The sequence below is a fragment of the Lathyrus oleraceus genome, chromosome 3, assembly GCF_024323335.1.
Source record: "Lathyrus oleraceus cultivar Zhongwan6 chromosome 3, CAAS_Psat_ZW6_1.0, whole genome shotgun sequence".
Taxonomy (NCBI): domain Eukaryota; kingdom Viridiplantae; phylum Streptophyta; class Magnoliopsida; order Fabales; family Fabaceae; genus Lathyrus; species Lathyrus oleraceus.
In genome coordinates, this window is record NC_066581.1 from 372,012,919 (window position 1) to 372,021,475 (window position 8,557).

Genomic DNA, 8,557 nt, shown 5'->3' on the forward strand with positions numbered 1-8,557 from the left:
TATAAATATAATTTTCAAATTTATGGACATATTAACATTTATCACATACAGAAATTTATAATAAATTATTATTAAAGCAATTATGTGTTCATCATTTATTTATGCATCTCTAATAAATATTTATTTTTTTTCTAGTTAGTTAATAAAGATAATTTTGTAATAATTGATCAATAAAAAAATATTTATATCACGTATAAATTATTTCTTATCAATATTGAGAAAAAAATTTTAATATAACATTTACTTCTAACTTTGGATTCACGTTTAAAAAAAAGTAAATATTTTTTACTTATATTATTTAAAAAATACAATTTTTGGTTGACTTTTGTCAAATGGATAAATAATTCTAGTTATAGGTGAATTTATATATTTTATTTGATGCATTACAACTTCATTTTATAAATGCTTGAATAAAAAAAATTAAATATCAATTTATTAAAAGAATTAAAATTGTCATAATTATAATCAATTTCATATGAATAGTTAATAATAAAACTTAATAGAATATTTCTTTCTATAAAACACATGTTTCCTAACAAATACAATTAACATAAAAGTTTCTATCACAATACATGTTAGGAAACTTAATTATTGTTTATATATGATATTTAGAAACAATAGTTATAAATGAATGCTTTTTAAATTGAAAAAAACTCTATGATATAATATAGTTTTCAAATGTATGCACATCTTAACATTTATTACATACTTGAATATACAATAAATTATTATTAAAGCAATTGATGTGTTCTATCATTTATTTGTAATGATTGATCAATAAAAATATATTTTTATGCCGTATAAATTATTTCTTAAAAATATTGAGAAACTTTGTTATTAACATAATATTTACTTTTAACTTTATATTCACGTTTTAAAAAATATATATATGAATAGTTAATAATAAAATTTAATAGAATATTTCTTTTTATATAGTATGTGTTTCCTAACAAATATAGTTAACATAAAAACTTCTATCACAATACAGGCTAGGAAACACAAGGTCATTGTTGGTACAAACCTAACACAGAGACCTCAAAAACGGAATTTTTATATTTTGTTCATAATGTCTTATTTTTTTCATATGTATATTAAATATTAAAGCAGTTGGAAATTTGAACAAAGTATGAAACACATTAGAAAAGAAATTAGAAATATCACATACGATGTACCTTTGATTCAAATTTTTTTTTTGGAAAGAATTTCAAATTATGGGAAATGCATGATACCTCAACAGTGACGATAAATTCAAAAAACCTGTTTATTTTGTATTTAATTACAACAAAAAATCAACAGCTTCCAACCCAAAATCAAATAATTTGCAATACATGTTTGTTTTGTATGTACAATAAAACAATCAACACCAAATAAAACATGTTCTACAACTTCATTGAATCAGGATGCGTTCAAAAGATACCAATAACAACATTTGAAGCGTCTGTTTCCGGTCATGAATAAGACTCAGTGGTTATTGCATTTCAGTCAATGGATCTCTCTTGCTTGTGTTGAATGTATATCTTGTCTCATACATCTGTGTAACACTCGTCAGATTTCTGGATCTCTATCTTTCAATGCAGCAGTTATGTATCTTGGAACTATATTGTATCTGGTGTTGACATTCACAAACTTTCTTTCATTATCTTTTAAACAACCTAATACGTCATGACCATCTAAGTCCTTAGCTAGTATATGATTGTGAAACTTCACCTAACTGTAACCTTCAAACCGCTTTCACTCGGAACAGATCTTGATCTCATTTACGGTATCAGAACGAATAATAACAACAATAAAATAATTTTAATATGAACTTTTTGTTGCCTAGAAACTTTTTGGTACAAACCTAAAAATTTAATAGAATATTTCTTTCTATATAGCACGTGTTATCTAGAAACTTTTTTTTGCTTAGTGATCATCTATGTGTGTATGAAATAGCTTTTAAGAGATTCTTTGATAGTAATGGAGTTGCTGCTGCTGTTGGAATTTCGCTTGAGCCAATAAACATAATGACTGATATAATCACGAGAGTTACAAACATAAATCACAATCTAGCACCTAACACTCGTATTCTTTAACTCAGTTTGTGGATCTATTGAAGGTATACATATATGTTTACAAATCTCTTAGTTTTAATTACATACTTTTTTGTTCTAGTTTTTAGTTGTCTTATTGATACAATTATATAATTTTATGTAAAAATTAAGGTGACTACCCATTTAAAAAGTTGGGTAACATTAACCAATTGAAGTTTCATCAATTAAAATTAACCATCCGTCTCTTACATGCCATTAGAGGTATGCATGGTTCATGAATCAAACCAAATTAATGGTGCAATCAGATTGAAATTCAAATTCAGAAAAGAAAAACAAAAAACAAATTCAGAAGAAGAGTGTTCCTAACAATAGTTACTGTTAAATCTTACGAAAAGACAGAGTCTTAGTTTTGTCGCCGTAAATATTTCGCTTTCTGCGATTATTTCTGTTTTCTTTCACATTCAATAATCACGATTTGCAGTAACACGGAAAAGAATAAGAGAAAAAATGTTTTTTATTTCGCATAGAGAGAATCAGTAAGATCAATAAAAAAAATAGGAGTACTAAATTCAAAACACCATAACAAGGCCAATAATATTATATAATAGAATGAGTTCAATAAAAAAAAAGATTTTTATACTTTGTTCATAACTTTAAATTTTTTCATAACTATAAAACAATGATTCATACAGATTTTTTTATATGAAAACACAGCAAATAATGACACAAATTATAAAAACACCAGAACATGCACAAAAAAAAAATCAAAAACGGAATTTTTATATTTTGTTCATAACTTCTTATTTTTTCATAAGTATATTAAATATTAAATCAATTGAAAATTTGAACAAAGTATGAAACAAATTAGAAAAGAAATTAGATATATCACATACGATGTATCTTTGATTCAAATTTTTTTTTGGAAAGAATTTCAAATTAGGGGAAATGCAACGGTGGCGATCGAGGAAAAAAGTGGAATGGGAAAGGTAGTTGTGAGATTTTGAAGAATTTGTAGGTAGTTCTGAGATTTAGAAACAAAACATAACTTTTTTACATTTCTTACAAACTATATCCGGTAAAATAAATACATATAATGTAAAAATGCTACAATATCAATATAAAATAAATTATGTCGACTTCCTAATTTTTTCCCTGTGCCTAATATGTCCTTCATATGCCGATTTCCATGATCTTGCACCTTTGCTACAGTTCTATCTCCATCGGTCTATGATGGGAGGAAAGGGACAATTGAGTTTCAACTTTACCTAAACCTAATAACCATTGTCAACAAAATCAACTGCAATAATTTTGTGTCTCCTTGAGGCTATGCATGAAGCTATCACTAATGAGAAGAATGTGATGTTAAGGTTCCTGGACAACAAGACAAATATGATATTGTATCTAGAAATAATAGGGTAACCCATATTCGAAATCGTCATCCACTTCTCAAGAAAATTCACACCTAAGCTAGCTACTCGCAATGCACTCTTAACTTTTGGTATCGTGTCATAAAACAACTTGGAATACAACTGATGATATAGATAAACTTCACCATCTAACTGTGTCTGAGCCAAAGGCCAAGACTCTTCGCATCACCCAAGTACACATGCAATAACACAAAAACCACAATTTTCATCTTTACCCATATCAAGATGTCATCAATGTATTTATGTAAGAAAACAGGAAATTGAGACAAATAAAGAAGTCTTTAAGATTGGCTAACTTATTGACTTTCAATTGATTTTGTAAATGATTTCTTCGTAGTCTGATTTCCTAGTGAGCCCTCAGTATTCTTCCACGGCAAAGGATCACGATGCACATCACTCTTTTCACCCATTTTACACTTCTTATATACCCTCTTTGGCTTAAATTTCACTGGGGTGAACACATGGAAGATGTAGATGGATGTGTTAGTTCCCATTTTATTAATCACCCTCCGACCTATAATATCCAGTGTACTGAAATACATCTTCAATGTTTCGTACTCTTCTTCCAAACCCAATTGTGTCCCACTATCTTCATGAGTGACCTCATTCTATTCAATGTATAATTTCTTCCAAAACACATGAATTCATTTTAGCGGAAAATGCTCACCTTTTATTTGAAGACTTGCAAGTTCACACGCACAAGATAATCCATATGTTGTTCTAATGAAGCAACCATATGCAACTTTGTCTGAACCAACGAATTTAACCCTTTATAGTTTCTTTCTAATGTGTTGTACACACTGCCTTAAAAAAAGTCGTACAATCTGGAGTAAATTTGAGGGCTATACTGAAGCTCAATGTTGGCAATATTTGTTTAAAATGATACTCTAATTGAACACAACTGCAACTTCAACATGGTGTTCACAGCTTCCCAAACACTACGTAAATCTCCCCTTCTAGTTGTCAACATATTTTTAGTCTCCAGTGAGCATACTCAACCCTAAAAAACATAAATAGAAAAAGAATGTCATTACTTGATAATGAATAATTTACCCTTATACAAAGTCACTTCAATTAGTCCAAGCAGTAACAAATCGTTCTTTATAGGGTGTCAACCAAGTTTCGTGCACACACTGAACAAATTTAGGAATATCAGGACATCTAACCTCAAAATGTTTCAGGTGTACCAAAAATATGACTCTGTATTTGAATATATGACATTGTTGCATAGATACAAAACATGTTCATGCATATATGGTTTTACATACTTCTTACACTTCATACTAATATTTTTGAAATATGGTACAAACACCATGAATTAGTTGAGTTTGGAAACACAACATTCATCAACATCAGTTTACGGTCCGTAACTAAAACCTTCGGTAGCAACTTCTCATAAGGGAACAACTTTTTTAGCTTCTCTAGTGCCCATGTGAGTTCTCATCCTTTTCATATTCCATATAGGAAATTTCAACAAAAAATGTCAATTTTGTGGAGGTAACACCAACAATCTCAAGTAGTGGTAACCACACATCTTTATTTTGTATTTACAATAAAAAATCAACAGCTTCCAACCCAAAATCAAATAATTTAAAATATAAGCAATTGGAGCAAGCAATACATGTTTGTTTTGTATGTACAATAAAATAATTAACACCAAATAAAACATGTTCAACAACTTCATTGAATCAGGATGCGTTCAAAAGATACCAATAACAACATTTGAAACGTCTCTGTTTTCGGTCATGAATAAGACTTAGTGGTTATTGCATTTCAGTCAATGGATCTCTCTTGCTTGTGTTGTATGTATATCTTGCCTCATACATCGGTGTAACACTCGTCAGATTTCTGGATCTCTATCTTTCAATACAACAATTATGTACCTTGGAACTATATTGTATCTGGTGTTGACATTCACAAACTTTCTTTCATTATCTTTTAAGCAACCTAATACGTCATGACCGTCTAAGTCCTTAGTTAGTATATGATTTTGAAACTTCACCTAACTGTAACCTTCAAACCGCTTTCACTCGGCACAAATCTTAGTATAAATGGACATTTCACTTTCATATTATAATTATCTTCAGACACATTATTCATTGTGTAGTTTCCTTCTCTCTCATAATCCATAATTAATTTATATTTTCTCCATTTGATCTTATTTGCGGTATCAGAACGAATAATAACAACACTAAAATAACTTTAATATGAAGTTTTTGTTGTATAGAAACTTTTTGATACAAACCTAAAAATTTAATAGAATATTTCTTTCTATTTAGCACGTGTTATCTAGAAACTTTTTTTTTTTGCTTAGTGATCATCTATGTGTGTATGAAATAGCTTTTAAGAGATTATTTGATAATTTTCTAACCATTGAGAAATTTTTGTTCAATAGTAATGGAGTTGTTGCTGCTGTTGGAATTTCGCTTGGGCCAATAAACATAATGACTGATATATAACTTGCGAGTGTTTTGAATTTATAATTGGTGTCATTATGTCTTTTAATTTTTAGTAAAGTTAACTAGATTTTGAATAGATTGTGGAAGACTTCATCTCAAGCTATCCAAGTGTTTATTGTTAAGAAGATGAATACTTCTGATCGTTGTGTTTTTTACGAAATTGGAAACAAATTTTGTTTGGAAAAGATTACCTTATGTTCACTTGTAATTTATGTTGTTGTTTTTTATTCTTTACTTTGATTTTGTTTTTTCTCTATCAGGACTAGTTTCATTTTATAAATCAAGACCAATATTATATCTATATTTAAATTTTAAAGGTTTATAGTTTTTTTTTACACTTCTTTCTTTTCATGTCAATTATTCATGATTAGGTATCAATATCAGTAGACTTTTTTTCAAGACAGAATTGTTGTTAAATATGCTTTAATCATGTTCTAGTTAATGAAGTATTATTATTTTTATCACTAGTTTTACCTTCAAATTAATCCACGTGAAACCTTTCTCTTCTCTCTAATTTCATTTTTTTAATCATCTTATTTATCATGTTTTTTTGGTGTTATTATTATTTTTTATTTTTTTAATTATTTCTTTTGTTTTTTATTATTTTAATGATCTGCTTTAGCATTTTTTTCATTTTTTAGTTTTGCTATGATGTAATTATAAAATTACTTACTTGTTAATTTATCATTTTTTAGGTATTTGGATATTATTTTAAATGTACAGCTTATGTGTAATATATAAATATTGTGAATATATATTTGCGATTGTTATTTGGTTTACTTTCGCATTGCGAATTCGGAGCATAAATTTGATTTTGTTTCCGAATATATTTGGATGCATAGATTTTATTGACAAACTTCTTATAAAGTTTTTCTTATATGAATTCACTTTAAGTTAGTTTAACATAGTCCTAAATTCAATTTGCTTTTGACTTCAGTTGGTCTTCAGTCTCGTGGATTTCTCTTGAACCTTCTTACAACGAGATCCTTTTATTTATATTTGTTTAACGGACTTGTAACTTAATCATCTATATTTTGATTGCTTTATATCTTAGTTAAATTTTAATTCAAGATTAAAATTAGTCACTTTTCAAAAAGAAAAAAACAAATACTCGATTCAACGTCAAACAATTTTCATAAAAATTAGAACCATTTCCACTATCCACTTCTTCATCATTTTCAAAACATTCAGACAATTCCATTATGTTTTGATTCAAACATTGAGTGTTTTTCCCCCTAATCAAATCCAAAATACTTAGTCATAATTAAACACCATTTCATTAAAGATGAAAAGGGGGATGGTCTCGAGCCTTCGATTCCTCTCCTCAATTACTTGGATACGACTAGCCTTACTCGACCATTCAAGAAATTGTCATTTGTTAAAAAAAACTTCTAAGTCGACTAACCCTCGCCACATCCAAACTATTTTCATAATCAAAACTTAAAGCCTAAGTCAAACTCATTTTCTCAATAAACTTGGACAAAAAAGGAGGTGTTATGAAGCCTTCCATTCCCTTCCCCAAGTACTTGGATATGAGTAACCTTACTCGGCCATTCGAGTATTTGTCGTTCATCCAAATACATTAAGCTTATTTAAATTCTTTGCAATTAAGGATGAAAAGGGAGATGGTTTGGAGCCTTCTATTCCTCTCCTCGAGTACTTGATTACGAGTAACCTTACTTGGACATTCGAGTAATCGTCATCCAACAAAACACTCAACCAATCAAATTTGTTTTTCACCCTTGTGCGACCCTGAAAACATTTTCAGAAAAGAGTATGCAACATCCATTTTGATGCGAAACAAACAAAGACTTCAGCCTCCAAAAGCGAGCAACAAATAAAGGTTTAATCGCTCAAATGTGTAGCACCTCAAATTTGCACCCATCATTTTGTACATTCATTTCATATTAGGTCATTAACATAACATGGTCCACTGCATAACATTGCATTGTCCATTTGCCCAAGTGCAAGCTCAGCTGATGAATTAGGTCAAACTGATCAGGAGAATCGGTCAATCAAGCAAGCAAGTGCCATTTTCGTTGAGACAAAGCCCTAGGGTTGATTTATCAAGTTCATATGGTCTAAGGATCATTTTGAAGTGGTTTGGCCAAAGATTGGATGCTCAGAAGTCATCAGTCATTGTTCAGTCAACCAGAAACCCTAGAAAGTCAACTGTGGTCAACTGTGCCTGATTTTATGGATTGGAAGGTGTGAGATGGTTTGAAAGGCCTCATTCATGTCTATATAAGTCTCATTTGACATACCAAAGACCAAGGTTGAAGATTTGGGGGTCAGATCAAGAGTTTCCAAAAATAGCAGGTGACCTGTAATTTCAGCTGCCCAAAATGGAAAGTTTTTCTCCTCAAAATTACTTCATCATACAAGCTTCAAATGGAATTTTGTCCAACATGAAAGTTGAAGATCTTGATCTCACCATTCCAAAAAGTCCAAGAACTTGAAATTCCCATGTGTGGTTAGCAAGATATGGTCCAATCATTTTCAGAAAATGCCCGAAATCAAAGTGGCATAACTTTCACATGGAGTGGCCAAATTGGATGGTTTTTCTTTGAGCAAATCACATTTAATGTGTGCTTTCATAATCCATCATCACATTTTGCCAAAAGCATTCACACAAAAAGGT